This window comes from Semicossyphus pulcher, unplaced genomic scaffold (assembly GCF_022749685.1).
Source record: "Semicossyphus pulcher isolate SPU_LCO1_2020_fin unplaced genomic scaffold, fSemPul1.0.p SCAF_7, whole genome shotgun sequence".
NCBI classification, from domain to species: domain Eukaryota; kingdom Metazoa; phylum Chordata; class Actinopteri; order Labriformes; family Labridae; genus Semicossyphus; species Semicossyphus pulcher.
The window spans coordinates 18,220,761-18,243,303 of record NW_027211748.1 but is presented as its reverse complement, the minus strand read 5'-3'; the positions used below and the strand labels follow the sequence as shown (position 1 = coordinate 18,243,303).

The 22,543-nt window shown below is 41.3% G+C and overlaps 1 protein-coding gene across 2 annotated transcripts in view; it reads left to right on the top strand.

Annotated features, from left to right (window-relative positions):
• LOC138611876 (netrin-G1-like) overlaps positions 1 to 22,543 on the top strand; it is a 66,264-nt gene that overhangs the window by 5,775 nt on the left and 37,946 nt on the right. The window lies entirely within an intron of this gene.

Below are 22,543 nucleotides of genomic sequence, written 5' to 3'. Positions count from 1 at the left end.
ACTGGCAGGATTTCATGAGTTTGTGTCCTAAAATGTCCTTTTTTTATTATTAACAAAGAAAAAAATACAACAAATAAAGTGTCCACATAATTGGATAGCCATAAACAATAGTTCAAATACATGTTAACGTTGTTCTGCGTCTGCTGGATGTGTACAGAGGCATCTTTTTCCTGTCACACTGACTATATAAGGTAATCAAGTGAGTGGCTGGTAAAACGTGCATTAATAAACGGCTGTTAAACAAAACTTTTTAGCCTAAAAATACACATAATCATTTTAACCAGAAAGTTGACGGTGAACAGCTTGCAGATTTCTGAAATCTTAAACTTTCCTTCATTGGCCCGTTAAAAAAAATAAGCTGCAACTACAAACAACAAAGCACAACAACACAGCCAAATAATCATCATTTCTAAATGTTGAGCATGTGTTTTAAAATTAATGAGTAATTATTAACTTGCTTTTATTTTGTAGTCGCATGTGTTTTCCTAAATGGCGTTGAGCTCTCTGGGCACTTTCGTTCTTGTATTGACAAGAGCTTATTCTGGGTGACGCTAAATATCCTACAAAGTGTATTCGCTAGAACAAACAAGATGCATAACAACTTAATTTTTATGTGACAGACTAAAGGTCAGGACTGATCATCTCTTTATCCAACTGGCCAAACCCTTTTTTGAAGCCTGTTAGCCCTTATATTGTTCACTCATTCACTTTTCCCTATTCTGAAAATGAATAGTCAACTCCTGAGTAGGGATGGGAATCAGGTAGGTAACTCACGATACGATATGCGATACGTGGCCCACGATAACGATAATATCACGATACAGCGATTCTGTGATAACTGATATATTGCAAGACAATCATATAATGATACATCATGATATCTGATTAACTGAAAAATACAAAATGCCCCTGAAAAGGTGCAGGATTAATGTATAATTCACTGCTCTTTGGGTGTCAGTTTCACAGATTTTGACACAAATTGAGATAAAACGATGCAGTGACTCAAATTAGCAGAGAGATCTCTTTAGAGCGCTGATTTTTCTTATCGAAATATCGATATTTGGAGCCGGCATGCAATTATTGTATCACACCAGTCGGGACAATGATATATTGTGATATCGATATTTTGTCCCACCTCTAGTAATGAGTAATCAGTCAACTGACATAGTTTTAAATCATCATCATACTGCATTGTCACTGACAGATGTAGTGTTACACAACCTATAATTATAATAATAATAAAAGAGACACAATCCATATTGGGATTATTGGTGCACGATATGAGAAAAATCTACGCTGCACACTAACGATATGAACTGTGATGAACAAGCACTTACTAAAGAGTGCATGTTAGCTATAACTCTTCTATGTCAGTCTACTGTTCTTCATTTTTTACACAGTACCTGTGTTCGCAGCATGTCCCGCCTAAATCCTCCACATTTTTTAATTGACACCAACTAATCTGACGGTAGCTAGCTTGGGCTTCAGCTGATCGCATCAGAATGGTGTGAAAGCACGGCCAAAAGCCGAGAGAAAGCGTGGCTTCGTCACTGAAAATAATTTTTCTAGTTCACTGAGATAAATTCAGACTTTTGCGATATGTTTACAAGGAAATTGCAATTTATTGTTCAGCCCTCCCTAATAGTATTGTTTATGCCATAGACACTTCTTCATTCACTCTATTATGGAATTTTCTAAAGGCAATAGATAGTACTAATTATAATAATTATACACTTAATTTATAATGCACTTTACATTTGAAGCAAATCCCAGTGCATAATTTTACACTCAAATAAAACGGTTACAGTTAGTAATTTATATTTATCATTATAAGATGAATTCAGAAGAGTTTTCATACAGCCTGTGTCTGCAGCAGACCCCTTTGAGCATTATTATCATGAGCAGTGTCCCTCTCTAGTCGCTAAAATAACAGAAGTTCAGAGGTCGTGCCAGAAAATGCCACTGCCCCTCTTTGATCCTTGTAACCTTCCTTCTTGGGAGGCGGGGGTGGTGGGGATTCACTCATCCATATATTTGTTTGGGGACAGGGAACAGTTGGAGCGTTTAGCTTCCTGTCAACCCTCTGCCCTTGACTCTGTTCTGAACTGGCCCTGCCCAGCACATCATCGCCGCACCACTGCGTACCAAGACACCGAGATGACATGCAACATGTCCCCTGACTCCCGGAGAGGGGGGAGTCATCATTTATTCTTTCACTCGCCTGCCACCTCTTTTGTCTCCTGGCTTTTTAATTTCCCTGTCCCTTGTTTTCTGTCAGCTGATGATGCATAATATCCATGGCTTGTTTGAACACGCGCAGGTTGGACGCTGTGTATGAGGTGAGCTCTTGACAGATAGAGATATGTCGGCATTATTCTCTGGGATCTGTGACAGGTTAATTCTTGGAGGGTTGTAAATACAAAGACAGATGAATTATGCATGGAGATATAAAAGAAAGTGATGGGCTTTGTGGTTCAGCTAGACAGAGTCTTTCTGGGCGGCTTAACATTTGAATGCCTGTTTGCAGTCTGAAACGGAGCGACCACAACCACATTCATAAGTGCTTCATTATTTTATTTAAATATTCTAAGCAGACATAATACTACAGAGGCCAGTTAGGGATGTTTTGGTTGGTGTTTGCAGGACTATTTCTCCCTCAGCACAAATGATTATAATTGCAGGTTTCCTTTAGAGACTGCAGACAACATCACTTATACACATGTTGTCATGACAATCCACATCTAACAGCTATACCAATGACTATACATAAAGATGGACGACGCGCCTCCATCTGCTCTCATTGTAGTAAAATTAAGCCAACATACCCCCCGTTACGGGCGCTGCCATCTTTCACTGGTGACGTCATTTGAAGCCAGAGCTGCGCAGGAGAGCCCGGCCCACTTAACTTACCGGGAAAAAAACCCAGCAAGGATCCCGCACGTCGGCGTGTTTAACAGCAGAACAGCTTCTTGTGTTGGTCTGAGATTAACGTTCACAGATATGAAAACTTCAATGACTGTAGTGATTGTTTTAATTACTTCTCCTCTCACCGTTCTTCCTCCACTCTGCTAATCCAGAACAGATCGGCTGCAGGAGCCGTATTTGTCAACAGAGCTGTCAATCATCACAGCATCAAATAACTAACTAATCAGAAAAATTAACACTTGGACGTAAATCAGCATGATAAGAACTAACTATAATGACAGAAACCATGTTTGAGAAACATGTTTATGACGTGTATTTTGATTTTATAGTTGGGGACTCATGTCCCATCTGTTAACATGGAGGAGGCGGGCTTTATGACCTATACTGCAGCCAGTCAGCAGGGGGCGATAGAGAGGTTTTAGCTTCAGTTTTTTATAGTCTATGATTGAAACTGATAATAAAAAGTTTTAGAAGCAGTTTGTTGACAGATTGTACAGTTATTATATTGGATTTCATTGTCTTATAATGGAACCCAGCTGTTTGGCCCCCGCCTGTCAAACCTGGATGTACTTTGATATTATGTTTTCCAACACAGTGTTTGATGCGATGAAGTTAAAATCTGACATATGGTTCTATTTAACGCAGCTGGAATTGAGGCACATTTAATACAATATAGCAGAAATGAGACTCAGCAGAAATATAAGAACAATTTTTATCTTTATGGCGAGCAGAAGCAATGCTTAAACACTCAGTTTCCCCACTGGCAACTGACCTCAACTGAAATATAGAGCACCCTCCCTCTCCCTAACGTTAGAGGATATTACATTTTATGAAATATACTATTAGCTCCTCTTAAGCTTCAAGGTAAATGACCAGCACCACGTAGTCACATAGGCCGAGAGTATCATTGCTTGAAGCTTCTAGAAACATCATTGATAACATCATGTATCAGGATGGGCCTGATTCAGCTCAGCAGGGGATTGATTGATCGATCATACTGTAAGTGCACTTCAGCCGTGGTTAAGTAGATCAGCATGAAAAAAGATGATGTGTTTGGGTTTTTGCAGGTTTGGAAAAAGTAAAGACAAAGAGCCCAATAAGGTGGTGATGTGTGACTTGTTGGCCAGATGCTTTTGCCAAAGTATTAACTTCAGTGTAGCTATTGACCAGCTGGACTTCATCAATGAAGGATACTTCCATTAGATATAATGTTGTTGTATTAAAAACTACAGATTTGGTCTCTTTTAGACTACATACACCAGAAAAGTAATGGTGGAAAAAGTACTCTTTTTCTAAAGTAAAATTAGCTGTATCACGACACACACTAAAAATACAATACTACACTGCAAGTAAGTGGCATTCAAATGTACTTAATCAAATAACCATAATTTACCAAAAGTAAAAGTACCTGTAAGGTGAGGGTTCCATACTTGCTGGTTGGATCAGTCTTGTTGAGGTGAAACAGCAGGATGGAGACAGATAACTTCCTCAAGCAGTACTTCACTGCTCTCCACACTCCTCATCAGGTTCACAACATCACTTCCTCGTTCCTGGTCACATGTGACTAAACTAACCAATCAGGGGCTTACAGGTAAAGGTGAGGAAACCCACAGAGGTAGATTCAGCTGATTGTTGTCACAGTATTAAAGATGCTGATAATATTTTGAAACATGTAAATAATAACTTATAGTTTACTGTATAAATGTACTCAAATATAGGAATTAACTATACTCGTAAACTGTACATATTAATTATGCAGAATGGGCGAATTCAGAACATCGTCCATTAGGAATATTGTTTTATTGCATTAAATTAATGTGTAATTACTTTGTGGTTTTATCTTGCATTATAAGTCAGAAAATATAAAGTAAATTGTAACTAAAGTTATGAAATAAATCCAACAATGTACAAACTCGTTTGCCTCTGAAACAAAGTGCAGATGTACAAAGTTGTACTTGCAAAATGAATTTGGAAGTTAAAAAAAAAAAAATCAAACTTAAAGTAAGCAGACTTCCTGCTTCTCTTTTCAAATTGTAAATCAACAAATCAACGTTCTATTTATACTCTTATTTTTGTTCCCCTGCGGTTTGGATTTTCAAACAGGGGAACAAAGACGAATCTCATTAACATTCACTGCTCGAGGACCCAAATTGCAGGAGATAAGATGGTATTTTGGAACGATTTAAAGGAAATCCTCTTACCTCACAATATGACTCAGCTTCCTTTCTTCCCGTAGTCCAGACTCATTCAGCTCATTTGCTGCAGCCTCGCATGCCAACGCATTCTTGCCGCTTGCCTGGCAAAGGCGTACAGAAATACAGGCGTGAATGTTTCATGTGTGAATCATCTTTCTGTGTTACACCTCAGCACACAGGAAACAATTAGCTATTTCAGCGTGAGTCTGTCAATCCCACGGAGACAACAGTTCTTAGAAAGCAACTGCAATTATGAGCTTTAAATGAAGTAAAATCCTATGATGACGTTAGTGTGTCGACTGTGGGCCTCTCCCTCCCGAGAGCTTCCTGTCGCGTCCATTTCAGCCCGTCTATCTTTCCAAAATAAAAGAACTAAAAGGGCAAGGCTGTGACTGTCTACACTGTTATTTTGGAAATGAAGGGAATTCCTTCACCATTAAATTGAATTCTTCTCGCTCCCCCAGCCGTCAGTGCTTGTACACCCATTCAGCACCCCTTTTATGCCTGACAAGCTGAATGGGAGTCTTGTAAAAGATACAGTAATTGAATTACTCGAAAGCTATTTGGCAGGCTGGCTCTCTGTTGCTGCCCATGAAAACTCGACTTGGCTCACCCCTCTGCCAAAGGTTTTTTGCTTTCTTTCAAGGGAAGTGCATGTAGATGTGAAGGTCTTCCCCTCCCTCAAGACACAGACTATAATTTTGGCCAGACTGAGAAGTGTCAAGCAATCCAGCAGTGCTCTCCTGGGAGAGGGAAGAGATGGTGTTGGTGGGGATAAAGCTGTGCTATGAAAAACAAGCCACAGTCCCCTATTTAACACACAGTTCACTAACAAGACCACACTGTTGTATGGTATTAAAGTAGTTTATTGGAAATATGCTAGAGGGTCGAGGTTGAATGTCTCTCAAAGGTGCAGAAGTAGATGCTAATTTATATTAGAATACATGTTTTTTTTTTTGAGAGGCAGATGAAATGCTCACTAAGAGATTGAGTTTCAGAGGAACAGATGTGAGCCAAGAGGTAATGTCAGGACTGCAGCTCTCTGTAGCAAAGACAGTTTTCACTCCCAAATCCCAAAGAGTTATTTTTCACATTTTTATGTGCAAGAAAGATGTGATGTGTTAAATAAGCAGCTTTACCGTCATTTGTAGGTGTTTTTTTTTCTTATTTTAGACAAAACTAAGCTACCCGTTTCCCCCTGTTTCTAGTCTTTATGCTCTACACACAGACATGAGATTGTTAAATATTATTATATTATATCTACTTTTTCTTTACAAGAGTTATATAATAAGATTTGCAACAAAACACATCTCTGCCATCGTTTATTGGCAACTTGTTGAAACTTAGCTAGCTTAAAATTTAGTAATCAGTCGTAGTAACGTTAACGTTAGTAGTCTGTAGCGAGTTTGCAAATATGACGACGACAGTTACAGCTGGCTCACGCCTCGCTAAAGCGGTTGCCATAGGTTGCACATAATGATATGCATAGCATCACCCCATCCATTAACGGGATTGGCTCCTTAGGTTTGTGACGTCACAAACCCTGCCAATCTGAAAACGTGTTGTTCAGCCTGTCCTTGGAACACTGCAGTTAAAAAGCAGACAGGCCCAGCCATGGAGATGACTGCTTATGTTGTCCCTGATATGTCTTGTAGCACATGAAGAACACCACCTTGATTCACTGTGAGGGGGTCTTTAGGACTAAAGACAGAGGGAAACTGCTAGCCAGGGTCCTTTCCCCTGTTTCTTGTCTTTATGCTCAGCTAGGCTAGCAACCTGGACATCCTGTCTGCAGATCTAAACTCTACACACAGACATGAGATTGATGTTTAGCTTATTTTATTTTTTAAAATAAAATATACAAGTATTAAAGCGTTTTTTTCCCGAAACCTGAACTTTGTCTTAAGGGTCTTATTATGTACAGCGCTTGAACTTTGCATCATGTTACCTCCAACATCCCCCAGAAGTCAAAACACTGGCTGTGTTTTTTGAAAAGGTTAAGCATTACAGGGCAGAATTTGATGTTTCCGTATACATTTCTATTTCTTCATTTTGAGAAATCATGAACTGTGTCAGAGGGGAAAGACTCGAAAGAGAGAAATAATGGCGAGATGACAGGCAACTGTTGCGACCCACCTCCCCTTAGGAAACCCAGCCATCATGTTGTCAGGCCGTATTGATCCGAGAGAAGGAGTGAAAGAGACTGTGCTGAAGAAAGAGAGAGATGGAGAGGGTGAGAGGTGTATGGATGAAAGTAAAGAAGGGAAGAATGTGCGTTTCCAAAAGTGGCTGGTGCGATTTTATCATGCTCAGTGAAAGGGGTGACATTTCAGTAATGCTTTATTCCTCACGTTGGCATTTCAAATTAATAAAAGCCTCTAATAACTATGCAGATTGAAAAGATGGAGGATGAGTTGACACACAATGAGCTAACACACTGAACAATGCAGCAATTTCCCTCTCGCTGTCTCTCGTTCCTTCTTTCGCTCTCTCAATTTCATCCCAGTTTCTATCAATTTCTGTGCGATGACCCCTGCATCTCATTGTAAAAGGCTGAGTCTGTGTCCTCTGAGTTTCTTCGCAATGAGAGAACACTGAGGATTCCTCAGCGGCACATTTTCATGTGTGTTAAAGCTGCTTATATGAAACCGCAGGAGTCAGAATCAATAATGCAATGATTTCAGAATAATTGATCTGTGTGTTGTTAGCGTGGAGGCGTTTTGGGGGAGCAAATTGATTTATTAAAGTTTCATTTTGGTTTTATTTTAAATTGTTTCAAACTATATAGCCTAATGGGAGAAAAATAGGATATATGGAGAAGAGATTTGGCTTGTACCTAAAGCAGTTAATTTAAATGAAATGCCATCTTTATTCTTACATGTCTGGTTTTAGATATGAGCTAGACCTGGGAGACGATTATCTTAGCTTAGCATTAAAGTAGTAATCTTGAAGATCTCAGTTTCGTTCTCTTTGGCGGCACCTATGGCGATAAACTGTAATTGCAGGAGCACACTTCCCAGATATCCAGACAGTGTTGCATGTGTGACGTCCACGGTTGGCTCCGGTTGTAACTCTTGATTTTCCTCGCTGATGGTCACTTTCCTTTTTAGACTGTTTGCCTTCATCAACTTCAACTTATTGTTGAAGTTGTATCTGCAGTCATCGATCTTTTCTTTGTTTGTTCAGCCATATTAGATTAGTGTTTCCTCGAAACACTTGCAGAGACTGGGAAAGCAGCCGCTTAGCTCCTCCTACCCTCTCTGGCAGACAAACCACTGCTGGCTGATGGAAAAGGCGCCACTAACTGGGCGCTGCTTGTGATTTTTTCCATAAAAGTCGCCACCGACTGTAATACTGCAAATACAAAGGCTTTCATCAGTGGGCCATAGGCTCAATCACCATTGTGTTACCTCCTTCGGTGATAGATAGTGACTTAACAGACATTTATTTACATGAAAGTCTTTGAGATTATTACTTTAAGGCAGAGACACAGCAGAGAACAGAGAAACATCCACCCTAGCACTTCATATAACTTTGACTTCTTCCTTGACCTTTGACTTCTCTTTGACAACAAGACTCCGGGAGTTACTGCACATGGATGTTGCTCGCCAAGTTACAGAACTTTACTTCCTCTAAAATTGCAAATCATCTTATATAAACTAATGCGTTTGTATTCCATAATGGACTAGATCAGACACAATGTATTTATCAGTGAGTTTTAGAGTTTTATTGCTGCATTTGTACAGTCAGGATGTTTTCACACGGAAAGTCTGTAATTTTGATCCAAATCAAAGACCAAATTCTTACAATGTTGCATTTCGCCTCGAGTTTGGTTTGTTTTCAAACGGCATCTTTTAGCAGCCGACCAAAAGTTGAGATGCGTGAGGGAACTGCTTTCTGATAGGTCCAAATTTAACAGTGGAAAAACTCCCAGAGGTGACAAAGAGACAGCACACTCCTTAATCACATTCAACACGATCGCGGACTTTAATGTTTTGTCGTCTACGTTTTTTACTACTACTTTAAACCGACATCGTTCCACAGTTCCATCAGTTCCATTCTGCTTTAGTTTGAATGCCTCTTGTGCGTTTTGACAAGCATTTGAGAATTGTTCCCCCACGTTTGTCCTCTAATCTTGCTGCCTGGCTGCATGGCTGTATCTGCAAGTGTCACAATCCATTAACAACCCACAATGCACAGTTTTCAGTTTGCTTCCTATATTAGGTCCTACTTTAAGTCCGATGATGTGAATCAAACTAGAACCGTGGTTTGATTGGAAACAGACCGAGTCCCGTCTTTTCTGGCGGACCATGGTCCAGTGGTTTGGTCCGCACCAGAGATGTAATGCGTGCTTTCGCCTGTCCAAACAAACCGGACCAAAGCTGTCAGACATCAGCTTCCAGCCTCTAAACTGAGCTAAGCTAATTACCCCCGGACTCTAGATCAACAGGAAGCACAGACAGGAGAAAGATTTTGATCTCCCCATCTAACTTTCAGGATCATAGCAAATTAACAAAACACCCAGAGTGTCAAATGTTGAAGGGGCAGACCAAACCGGACAGGCCATTTACATCAATGGAGGAAGGGGGCGGGAGTGGCATGTGTGCTGTATAATAATACTTTAATCATGTTCAACATAATGCTTAAATGCAGTATGATCAAGACAATGACTCAACATGTGTGTTCTTACATCCGTGTACACATCTTTATCTCGACTCCCAGCATTGTCCGTGTCTTCCTCCATCTCGACAGGATCAAAAAAAGAGCAGCCTGTAAATTCATCTGTTGTGTTTATTTTGCTCTCAACTATCTGCCCGCTTTTAAGTATTCTGTCTAAAGTATCTTGACAAGAGAGATATCCATTTTTACCACACAAGCAGGCGGTTTTATCCAGTGGCTGCTGTGGAATACAGAGCGCCGCAGAGCGAGGGGGAGAATTAAACATCCCCTCATTATAGCAATGTTAAAGCTTTTTATTGAATCCTGACATCAGAGGGAGTCTAATCCCACACAAGCAAGCTCACACACGCAGATATATGCTGCCACACACGCACACACACTAATAGGCAGGGAAATATACAGGTATGCTCACTTATAGATAAATATACACACAAAAACAACAAACACATACAAATGACTGTTATTCAGTTTTCCATATGTAAACACAGATTTTCACACACACACACTAAAGCCCACCACCACCATCCCCCATGATAATAAGGCGGTGTTAAATTTACCCCAGTGGGACTCTGCCACATGGGACAGATAATGAGACCAGGTGTTAATTAATGTGGAGTGCGTTTCTCCTCGTCTGCCTACGCCCCGTGAATCCCAATCAAGGCTGCGGCCCTGGATCGAGGCGCGGCTGATTTGCCAAGCAGCGTACTTCAAAAGCCAGACTGGCTGAGCTGCAGTCCTCAAAGGGACTGCTTTGGCGGGGGCCACGTTCCAAAGGGCGGAGGGCTTTGCATGTGGCAAAGCGAAACACGCTCGCGGGGAGAAGTTTGTGTTTTGTTTTGATCAGACGTCTGCACCGATGGCAAATTACAGCCGTCACCTCTGCACCCTATGATATGCTGTTTACTGAACCACCTGATGCATATGTTTTCAGTTTGCGTGCTGTGTGCCGCCTCACACATGACACTTACAGGAACATACTGATGTGTGGTTGCAAGCTTTACCTCTTCATTTCAGTACTGTACTCTACATTTTTGTTGAACATGTTTTCTAGTATTTATACAGTTTTAGATCATTCTAAGGGATTTTTATTCATGTTTTTTATTCATTTCCACAGAAAATTAAAATTAATTGGCAGATTATGTAGCGTTGATTTACTGTTAACCAGCGTTACACCTTACTTCAGAGTCAGGGTTAGTAAAAGCATAGGGGCAGCTTCTTACGTGCAACCTAATCCACTTCAATGTCCATCTCAGCAGTTGGAAAACATAACTCTTAACAGTAAATGTAACACGTCACTTCATATGCTGCATCCTTCAAAGGATGTATTTGATTGCGTCACAGCTGCCCGTTGAAGGCTGTCCCATTTCAAAGGCTTCTTTAGATGAGGCCGAGAATTGCGTCCTGCTTTTCCTGGGTCACCAAGGATCCATCGGGTGCATCCTTTGCGGCCTAACATAGCCCAAGATTCATTGCGCGCCAATCCATACAAGATGGCAGACTCTTACACAGCCGAGGAATACACTTTTAAATGCAATGTTTCAACTTTGACCAAACCGGGGTTTGAACCAGGGACCTTCTAACTGTGAGGCAACAGCGCTAACTACTAGCTAGCGATACAAATGTAAAAAAAAAAAAAAATTGAAACAAATATCTTTGAAATAATAGGTTAAGTTGCGTGACGTTAGCTGTGATAGCTAGTTAGCCAGCAAGCTACATGTTGCTAGGTGACAGGAGCAGCGTTTGGTGGTGCAAGGGTAAGGGCGGGAACAGCTGGTGACACAGACAGGAAATCCTCTGTAGACCAGACAAGTCTCATTTCAGATCGGCTACACAGGCTACGGATAACTCATCCTTTGTAGCCTGAGTCGTTAGAAGGATGCAGCCCCTGTATTGGGACACAGCTATTGTTTTCTCACTTACAGCACTATGCTTTGAAAAGCTAAACAATTACAAAGCCTGAACACTACCTGTTGTGTATTTGCCATCTAAATACCAAATAGGACATTTTAAATATTTAGTTACTATACAACAGGAAGATGATCTATCTTCCTTCCTTCTATGAAATCAATCAGTGATACTCAGCCCCACAACCTTTGTATTATTGGTATTGCGCTCTAACACTACAGGTTGGAAGTTTGACTCATACTCAAGAAGAGAATGTGGATATAATGTCCTCTGAGGCACCAACTTTAAGCATTCTGTATTTTTCATTTGTATTTTCAAGTCCTAAAATGTTACAAAAGTACATTTCTAAGTTGAGGAGTGCCAATTAATGAGAAAACTCTACTTACTTTGTGGATTGTGATGGGTTGCGCAAGTGGTTTACCATTCAACGCCAAAGGTCTTGGCCGTTTATGAGAGTATTTTTCCCTCGATCAGCCCTGAAAGTATCCAATATCTCACAAGAAAAAGAACATTCAGGGAGATGTCTTGGTAATTATTGCTCAAGCAAGTTGTGGTAATTGATTTTGATACGATACAATTAAGAATATATGCTAATAGTGACCTGAAGGATACGAAAGGTATCAGCAAAACACAGCGGCATGCACCACAGCATGTTTCGCCTTGATGTGAAGAGATGTGATCTGAAGTAATGCTCCAATGTCAGGTTTCTCTTCCAGCAATCCTTCACATGTCCTGACCACTTAGGTTATCAAACTATCACGGTAGAGTGTCTTCCTTCTACATGTATGATACTCCATGCCCATTATCGGTTGTCAGGTCTCCCACGTCCGTAACCCTCCACCCTTAGATATGATATGATGGAGCGCTCACAGGTCAGATGAGCAATCCTCCCGTCCTTCAGTCCTCTGAAGGTCAGAAGAATGAAAAGCCTGGCTCTGTTGTGAGCCACTGCTGGCCCTGACTGCAGGTCATTAAAGCTCTATTGAGTTTCTGCCAAAGCTCTGACTCTCCCAATATCTCACCATGGCTCATCTCAGCTGTCTCTTCCGTCGGAGCTTATACGAAGCCCTGAAAGGATCAACACCCAGTCTCAGTGTTCACTATACACTCGAGCGTTCCCACTTCTAAAAAGCCGACCTAGATCTACCTTGATATGATCCCTTTTTTTGGCCTGTCCTCTGTGTATCACAACAAACGTATCATCCTCAGTCATATCACCGTACAGTGTGAGAGCAGGGCAAAGAGAGCTCGCCTTTTTTGCTCTGATTGAAAGTTGAGAATTTATTGTGGTCTCTGATGGGTATCTAGTGCTTTTGTCAAGTGGTGCTTCAGCTCAAATCATCGTCCTTTTTGTAGTCCTGGATCAACTCCCTGAACACTGCATCACAGGCGAGTGATATCAGCAAGCTGTCATTTGTCAAACTCTCCTCCTCCGGTGCACCCCGTGAATGAGGATGGGCACTCGGAGGTGTGATAGAGGGGGTTTGGGCCAGCGACAGGTCTGCAGGTGTCATGCGGCAGGTTAGGAGGTGTAAGGCCGGGCAGGATGATGGGATGATTAATCCAGCAACACCTCCGCTCCGGTGGGAGAGAGTTCTCTCACAGCCACACAGGAAGTTACTGAAGGTTCAGCACAAACGAGGAAAGTACACACAGGTCACAGAGTTATTTGTGTTGTATTTCTGAAAGTTTCAGGTGTACGACTGTACTGTTAAATATGTCAGCATATCAAACGGTATATTTAAAGATTGGTGAAACCTCAAGTTTTTAGCTAGCTCTGGTCATGTTGTTATGTTGATGAGAGTGGCAGGTTTTCACCAAGTGAATTGCTGAAATTGGGAAGTGCATTGACAATGCTAGAACACAATCAGATAAGTATACAGTATATTGGATGTTATGAACAATCCCACAGTTATTGGAGAGCAAATGAAGGTGAATGGTAAAATATTTGACCAAACTGTCAAATGCAAGAACAGTTAGCAGACCAACTTTGTAATTAATTCGCCTATGAACAGATGAACATAGGCATAACATAACATAGCCCCCCTGAAATCTGATTGGCCATGCGAGGTGCCACCCCAAAATCCTAAACTATGATTGTCTATTTGCCTTGTGAGAGGCGGGACTTATGTTTAAATCCACTATTTGGGCTGTGTTCGCAACGGGCTGCTAGCTTTCTTTGCATTTCAATGTGGATCATATTTTCTTTTGTTACTCTGGAAATCTTTTTGAGTCCTACAAGATTTTATGTTTCCGCTCTGTTGTGTTACTTTTTTAAGTTAAAAAATATACACAGGAATAAAACATCCTTTACTTTAATGTTAGAAGCTGATATGATTAGCGGAGATAGATGCCACTTGAATCCCTGTTACTTAAGGGATCTTGTCAACATTTCAGACACTCACATTTGGTTATACCATCAAATAAAGTGGTTAAGATCATCCGGGCCACAACCTTTCTAAATGTCTCACTTACTTTAATTGCCCCCTTTAAATGTTGCTGTCCTAATATCAATGTGCTCATGGCTCTCAGCAATTGCACTAGTGAATATACTGTCAAAATATTAAACCCAAAGGACACAAAATTGTGTTCTAAGTGGATTATTGAAGCTCTTCAGTTCCGCATAGTAAGTCAAGTTTACAGAGCTGTATCCAGTGCATTAAAGTAATATAACTGAATATGAAAACATATTATAAGAGTGTTGCATTGGTCATTATTAATTTAGTTTAGATGCCTAAAAATAAACTCATTGCAGAAGCACTGTCGATCATTCTTCTTCAACCACTACCTAATCCATCTATACAGTATGTGTGCTGTTGTTATATAGGTGGGAAGGCAAATACTAATCAAAATGAGTTTTATCTGATTGATCCACAGCGTGATAAGTTGTAATTTCTCCAACTAACATGACCGTCATCATTATTCCCTTCCAGCTTTGTGGCTTCCGACTGAACTGCTGTGCAATTTATGTGCTGAATGATCTCTTTATACGCTCTGAGCCGCTGTTCAAAACCCAAATTAATTTCCCCTAGGACAGTTTGGTAACTGATAGCACAATTCTTCTCCTTCTTTTCCTGAAAACATTGCCTCAGTCAAATCAAGTCAAGCCAAATAAATTAATTTAGTAAGCATTTGCCAGGCGCAACTGCTCATCCTGGAGAGATTTACAGAGGAAACAACGCAGAGAGAACATCTCAAACTTCCTGCTGAAATGTCACCACGCTGAAAGAACAAGCCCGCCTTAAGGTGAGATGACTTGAGTAGGACGCCGTGGTGAGTTCAATCTGTAATCTGAGCTTCAAGTCCAGAAATCTGTCAACTTAACTGATTGGTTGGATTGCCTGCTCCCATCCTTCACCAGGAGCTGTCAGAGGCCAGAGAATTTATCTGCCGAGACACATCCTGTGTCAAAAGCCACATCAACAGGTTGAGCTTTATCAATCCCAAAGGCCATATGTCACTCATTTAAGCTTCTGCCTCGCATCAGCTGCCCCCTCGTGCGTGTGTATATTTCCAGAATGTTGCATGTGGGTGCTGTGAGTGCAGCCAATTTAAGACAGAAAACATGAGTTGCTTTAGATAATTTTTGTGTCAATATTTAAAGATTATATTGACGTGCAACAAATGTATTCAGCGTGTGTGCTTTGTCTGTCACGGTTCGTTGATTCCTGTAATAGAAACCTCAATAAAATGTTGAACACAACCATGAAATTACATCCAAATTTCTGGCGAGCCTCTGCAGATCTGAACAGATGACATTTGGATGTACATTCCCGGCTCAAGTCTCCCTGTCTTACCTTGTTCTCTTGCTCTCTTACTGTGTGACACGCTGATATTGGATTGACCTTATAGGCTGCAGAGATCAGGACATCATTAGCTGCGACCAGCCGCAGACACGCTGCTCGGGCCTCCCTGCATTAAGCCGCTGCCCCCGCTCGGATCATATAGCATTGATAGAAACCAGCTGGGCTCGGTTACACAGCAGCCGTGGTGGCGATAGAGATGTCAGCAATACCAATAGGAGACAGGCCATTAGAAGCCCAGGCAGAGTGTAGTGTCAGTAGGTGTGGAGTTTGGAGGACTGTCTGAATGCTTTGACATGGGAATACAACATACGAACATTGAATCAAATGTTAATATAAGGATGAGGTTGAGTAACATAGAAACATCCTCCTGTGTGGTGTTGAATCAGAGGTAAGAGACAGATCATTTCCTGTTTTATGCTCCCAGTTCCCAGGGCAAAACGTTAATTTGGATAATTGGATTTTGGAGTGTGGCAGAAAATAAGCTTTCTCCCAGTAAGTCTCAAGTCATCTGGTCCAAGTCTCAAGCAAGCCTCGAGTCATTTTTTCTTGGGCAAGTCAAGTCACAGATTATGTCAAGTCAAGTAAACTCGAGTCCTTAGTTAAGGCAAGTCAAGTCACTTTTTTCCACCCAAGATGCAGCACTCTTACCTGTAGTGTCCGGTCTTTATAAAGAGAAAAAATAAGGTAATAGTAGCTCGTCTAATGATGATATTATTGGCCAATTTATATAACCTGATCAAAAAGGATGACAATGAACTGTATCTGTATTATCTTGGCACAGACGCAGCCATGATGATGGTCTGCTCTGAGACCGTATTGAGTAGTAATGAGTACGACTGATGAGGCTTCTCTTTGGGGGAAAACATCAGGTAGCTGGGGGGGGTTTGATGTTGTGCATTGCCATAGCGAGGAGTTTGACTGACAAGCCAGTCATCCAATCATGACAATCACACACCGGGGAGCTTTTTGAGTCGTCCAATCATGATTCCCAGTTTGCGCTGCGTACATACTTGATAGTTAGACAGAAATTTTGAATTTTATTTAACAGCTAACATTCAAACTTATGAACACACGCAAGTCATCCGAGCCATCAAGCCTCAAGTCAAGTCAAGTCTCAACTCATGAACTTGCGAGTCCAAGTCGAGTCTCAAGTCATTTCTTTTTGTCAAGTCAAGTTGCAAGTCATCAAAACAGTGACTCGAGTCGACTCGAGTCCAAGTCACCAAGTCTCAAGTCCACATCTCTGGATGAAATACACCATGGTCACATGACTTACTGCATGATGACATTTAATAACCACGGTAACCTCACTAGTCTCATAAGCCACTTGTTGACAGCTGGCTTTTTTAAGGCCTGTAAACATTCAGAATTACCAGTTGGATATTTACAGAAATATTTTTGCTATAGAACACAATCTCTGAAGCTATGGGCAGAAATACCTGTCAGTTATTTGAAATGGAAGTTATTAGTTTGAAACTGAATTCCAATAAACTTCAAACTGAATGTAAATGTTATGTAACAGAATATCATAATTAAATTTCAGTTTACTGAGACACACATCCGGTTGAAGAGGCACTTCTTTTTGGCTGATCAGCACCTATGTTTTTTTAGCATTTACTACATGGAGCTTCTGGTAGCTACCAGAACTAAAGGTCACAATCCACCCTGAAGATCTCCGGGTGCGTGCCCACAAGCGAACGAACAGTGTGGACGCACTTCACGCGACCAATTCGCCAACACTTCAAGTTGATCCATTCATATTCAAATATAAATAATTCAAATTCAGTTTCGACTGACACATATTTCTGCCCATATTAAGCTCATGTTGCTTTTTCAAGGAACTACAAGTGCTAAATGCTAACTCATTTCAGGGTTTAGGGACTCATTCTGCAGGACTCTGTTTACTCAGCACTTAGAGTGCTCCTCTAGAACGACACAAAAACCACTCACCGGCCGCTTCATTAGGTACACCTGTACAATATAATGTAGTTCAGTACAACAGCACTACCATGGATTCTATTTTTATGAAGTTTACTTTTTATTGACTTTTGTTTTGTCGAGAGTCGGAAGTGTGTAAATGTTTGATGTTTGTTAAAGGTGGTGTTGTACTGAACTAAATTATACTGAGATGTGTCTCTGATTTTTTGTCCTCCCTATTTACATACATGAGGGGGCCAGAGTATTAGAAACGCCTCTGAATATAATTTAGCTCAGGACAGCTGATATATGCTGAAATATTATTGAATGAACACCTCTATGACAGCTTAGAAAAAAGCTTGTACATTACAGGCAACATGGGGGAGCTGGTGTATTGGATTACATTTTCAGGTGTACCTAATGAAGTGGCTGGTGGGTGTATATTGTACCACATGAGACTCCTCATGACAAGTAAACTGGTCTCAATGCAGAAAATTGGTGGACTGCCCCTTTAAAACACAATCTACTTTAATACATGGGATACCACAATATAAATTTAGCATATCATCATATAATGATAACATAGAATTATACCTACTGTTAGATAAGTATCATAATAGTAGTTGAGCGCTGTGGGAGACGGCTGCCGCTCCAGTAGTTGAGTCTAAGTCTAAGTCTAATAAATAAATGCATTAGTACTTGTATGCATATAATTTCTTCGCAGTGTTTTAAATATATAAACTTGTTTATTTCTCAACAATCAAATGACATCATCAACATGCTACATTTTGCTGTAATGTCACTCTAACCTTTCACTTCAATAATAACCCACACTACATTATACTTTCATGGCAGCAGTTCTTTTCTAAGGGCCTTTTTCCATTGGTCGATATCTCATTTTTGAACAAAACTCTTGTTTCTCTGAAACCCTCTGCTGACTATTCCTCCCTCCCACAGCCGTGATCACAGGTAAAGGATCAAGCTGAGAGGGCTTATTGTTTTCCAATAGCTGCCCCCCGGCATAGTACTGAGCCTCTGGATCTTAAATGACCACAGAAGCTATTGATCCTCATAATGCATTGTTTTTGTTGTTAAATAACCACCACAGGAAATCCGATGAAAGGTCCTGACCTTTCTCTCTGTCACTATCATTCCCCGTTCACCTGGCCGCATGAAAGCATTCCAGTGTGTGGGGATTACTGTGGGAAAAGGTAAATACACTACATGTCACTTAATGTTAGATTTGAAAAGAGTGTTATTAATGATGAAAAGGGCTTTTATGAAAGGTTTGTCCGCAGCCAGCCTCCGTATGTGAACCGGCTCCTTGGTTAGAATGATCACTTCCCTGAAGGCCTGGAGTCGAGGCAGGCGGGGAGAGAATGATTATAGATTGAATTTATGACTTCTTTCCACACTGGTCCCTGAACACTTCTTCTGCTGCCGCGATGAAGCAAATTCCTCTCCCTTTAAAGCTTCTATATTTGCCCTGCTTCTCACTGTTCAGCCGGGGAAATTGTTTTTCTCATTAGCCACGGACGCTGCGGTCTGAGTTCTTTATATCATCTGCGAATGAGGCTGGAGTGTTGGTGGATGCAAAGGCAGCCGCCCCGCTGCTCGCCCCTGAACATTGCTGCAGCAACAAATGATAGACATTAAAGTGAAAATTCATGCTCTTGAATGACAACAGGGAAATTAGTCCCGGACTCTCTCCTTCGCCGCATACGGTCAAGGTCTGAGCGGACATCCAAGGCTGTTAGGGCACAAGTCGGGAATATAACAAGCCTGGGCACACATCTTCGGCAAACAGTTGACACAAGTAGAATTTATCGTCCCTGTGGCCAAACTCAGGCAGCAAACATCCTCCCTATTACCCTCTCTCTGTAAGATCCCACTCTCTTTCTCTGTTTCTGTTTTCATGCTACACTGTGGCCTTTTAAGCTCCTTGTAGGATCCGTGTGGGTGTGCATGGGCGTGAGAGGAGAACACTTTTAGCAGCTGAGATCTCTCCTTTTAAGAAACACATTGCAAAAAGGTCTACTATTACGCTCTTTCTCCCTCCCACACTCCCTCTTATTCTCTCGCTCTCTGTCTTAGCAGTATAACCCTTATTACCCTCCTAATTGGATCACGCAACGCGCCTTTGAGTCAGCCGAGCAGGCCTAGTGACCCACAATCCCTCAGTCTGGTTGCACCTCGGCGCGGAGTTATCGCTCCCAGCCGAGGAGCGGGTCACTGATAGCGCATCACAGTCCCGCGATGAATATATCTGTATCTAAAAACAGGGAAGTCATACATAAATCTCTCTGTGAAGAAGATAAAGCATCAAGTAGTTTTTTCTTTCAGCAAGAGGAATTTGGGGTCTTTACTCAAAGACAGAAAAGCAGCCATTGGTCTTTTCAAATAAAATATAATGGCGTCTGCTTATCAGTATTCCTGCCAGCGATCTGCGCCCGACAAAGTGGCAGACTGAGCTGAATGCACGGAGAGATAAGCGAGTAATGTTGCAGATAGCACTGTTCTCACCTTTGGATAATTTTGCGTGTAGAGTGTCGGATGATTGCTGATTATCGAACCGCTTTACAGTTGATCTGAATCTCATCTGCACTTAACCTCATTGTTCCTGGAGCAGAGGTGAGAGGAATGTCAATTGGAGTGTGTCTTGTGCTCTCTGGCTCCGTTTCAGCTCTCTCTCTCTCTCTCTCTCTCTGCCGTTCACTCACTTACACACACACGCACACAAGGATACATACTGCATGTGCACACACGAGCACATTCAGAGCTCTCTTTCCCCCTCTCACAAACAAACACAAACGCATCAAGAGCTCCACTTTCTCCCCACGATCACGCTCGCACAAACAGCCAGACTCCTCCGGTGGATGTCTATGGTACAGAGCAGACGCAGGCCCATGAAAAATGCATGTCCCTTTGCGTGTTTCATAAGAAACACTCATCGGGATTCTATTCCCATCCCGGCACAGATACCACACAGGAATATCAATTACAGCGGCAATTTGGGTGGCAGTGTAGGCGGGAATGGTTGCTGAAGGAGAATATGGGATCCACAGTGTCATCTTAATGAGAGGGTCACTGTCGCCAGAAGCTCGGGGGGCACCATTCCCAGCGCAGATTATAAAACACACATTGGCCCGAGTGTGTTAGCGCTGCTGTTGAGTACGATTGTGGAATCATGATGGGATAGTGAGACGACGAGGCAATGGAAAAACAAGTAACCTTTGGAGGCAAAGTGGACCGAGAGCTGACCTGGGAGATGCTGCAGGGTTTGTAATTGTGAGGGTGGGACTTTTACAGCGAGAAAAAGAGCTCTAGGATTCCTCTTGTTTTTTCTTCAAACATAATATAACCATTTTTTACTATTTCTTACATCTTTTAGTCTAATATGTAGTCATTTGTTTAAAACCATACACACAGTTAGCAGGAAATCCTTCTGTTGTGGACCAGACCTGCAACACAATTCATGTCGTTTGCATCAAAAATCCAGTGAGTTCTGTTTCCAAAGTGTTTTAATTTTCCCAACATGCAAGATGTCCCAACATGTGAGAAAGGAAAACATTATGCTACAAAATAACTTCTAATAACCTCTATTATGCGATAACAGCAGCACTAAAGCTTAATTGAAACAGATAAGTGTTTTAGAATTAAATGATTATTTTTACTTTAAGAAATAGCTGATTTAAGTTGTGTAAAAACGACCAACTTATTTTATCAAAACCCTGTTGCTCGCTTACAAAACAGCAACAAAAAACGGCTCCTGCCTACCTGACCGCCCTCTTCCAGGTCTACACTCCCTCCCGCCCACTACGCTCTGCCAGTGAAAGGCGCCTGGTACTCCCATCACAACAGAGCCCTTAGTCGCTAACTAGACTCTTCTCCTCAGTAGTCCCCAGGTGGTTGAACGAGCTACCAAACTCCATTCGGTCCGTAGAGTCCCTTTCACCTTTAAGAAGAAGCTAAAGACCCAGCTCTTTATGAACACCTCTGACCTTAATGATACTGATGCTATTGATGATGATGACATTGAGGATGTAGTTTATGCTGACTGGGATTTTCATGACGATGATGATGACTATACTGATCTTGTTGATGTTGCTGATGATGATTATTATTATTAAATTAAACAAAAAAACGCCCTATACACTGCCTGTTGATACCAGTGTCCAGTCACACTTGAAGCTGTTTGTTGGCACTTCCTGACTTGTTCCCTCCTGTCTTGATCGTTGCTTGTGTTGTATTAACTCTCAGATGTACGTCGCTTTGGACAAAAGCGTCTGCTAAATTAAATTGTAACATTGTAACATTTAACACACGCTGAACCAATGCATGTTGGGTCTCTGGCTAACCTCTGGGATCAATTTCATGTTGCTGATAAAGTTTTAATTGAAGCGATTCAGTAACTTTCTACTGTTTACTTTGCGATTAAGTAAAGATTACTCTTTTCACTTTTGCAAAGTTTGTTGCCAATTTGTACCCATACAACATTCTGTTAAAAAGAGTGGTTTACAGTAAATTGTACTGAATTGTTGTGAAAGTTGATCTGCTCTGATCCTCTGGTCTAGAAAACGTGCTTGTGTTGTGCTTTGCAACTGGTTTGATTTTATGTGTGGTTTGTAATGTTCTGACTTACTTTAATGTATTTATTGAACAAATGTGGTTTGAGCAGAAAATTAACTGCCTGGCTAATGTTGGGGCGGCTGGGACTCAGTGGTAGAGTCGGTCATCTCTCAATTGGAAGGTGGGTGGTTCGATCCCAAACTCCCCTAGTCTACATGTCAAAGTGTCCTTGGGCAAGACACTGAACACAAATTGCTCCCGGTGGCATAGAACAACGGTGTGCGAACATGATTCGTACTGATTGACAGTTGGGCACTTTACATAGCAGCCTCTGCACTCAGTGTGAAAGGGTGAATGTGACATGTAGTGTAAAAGCGTTTTGAGTGGTTGCAAGACTAGAAAACTATATGAGTGCAGTCAATTAAGTCCATTTGTTATGTAGGTGTATTAATGTGTCAAGAGTTTAAAAAAAGGTAACACTTGTTAGCAATTGTCAAAACTGTAAGCTTCTCTTTTTGATTTCAGTTTTTAACTGCTTTTTTTCAC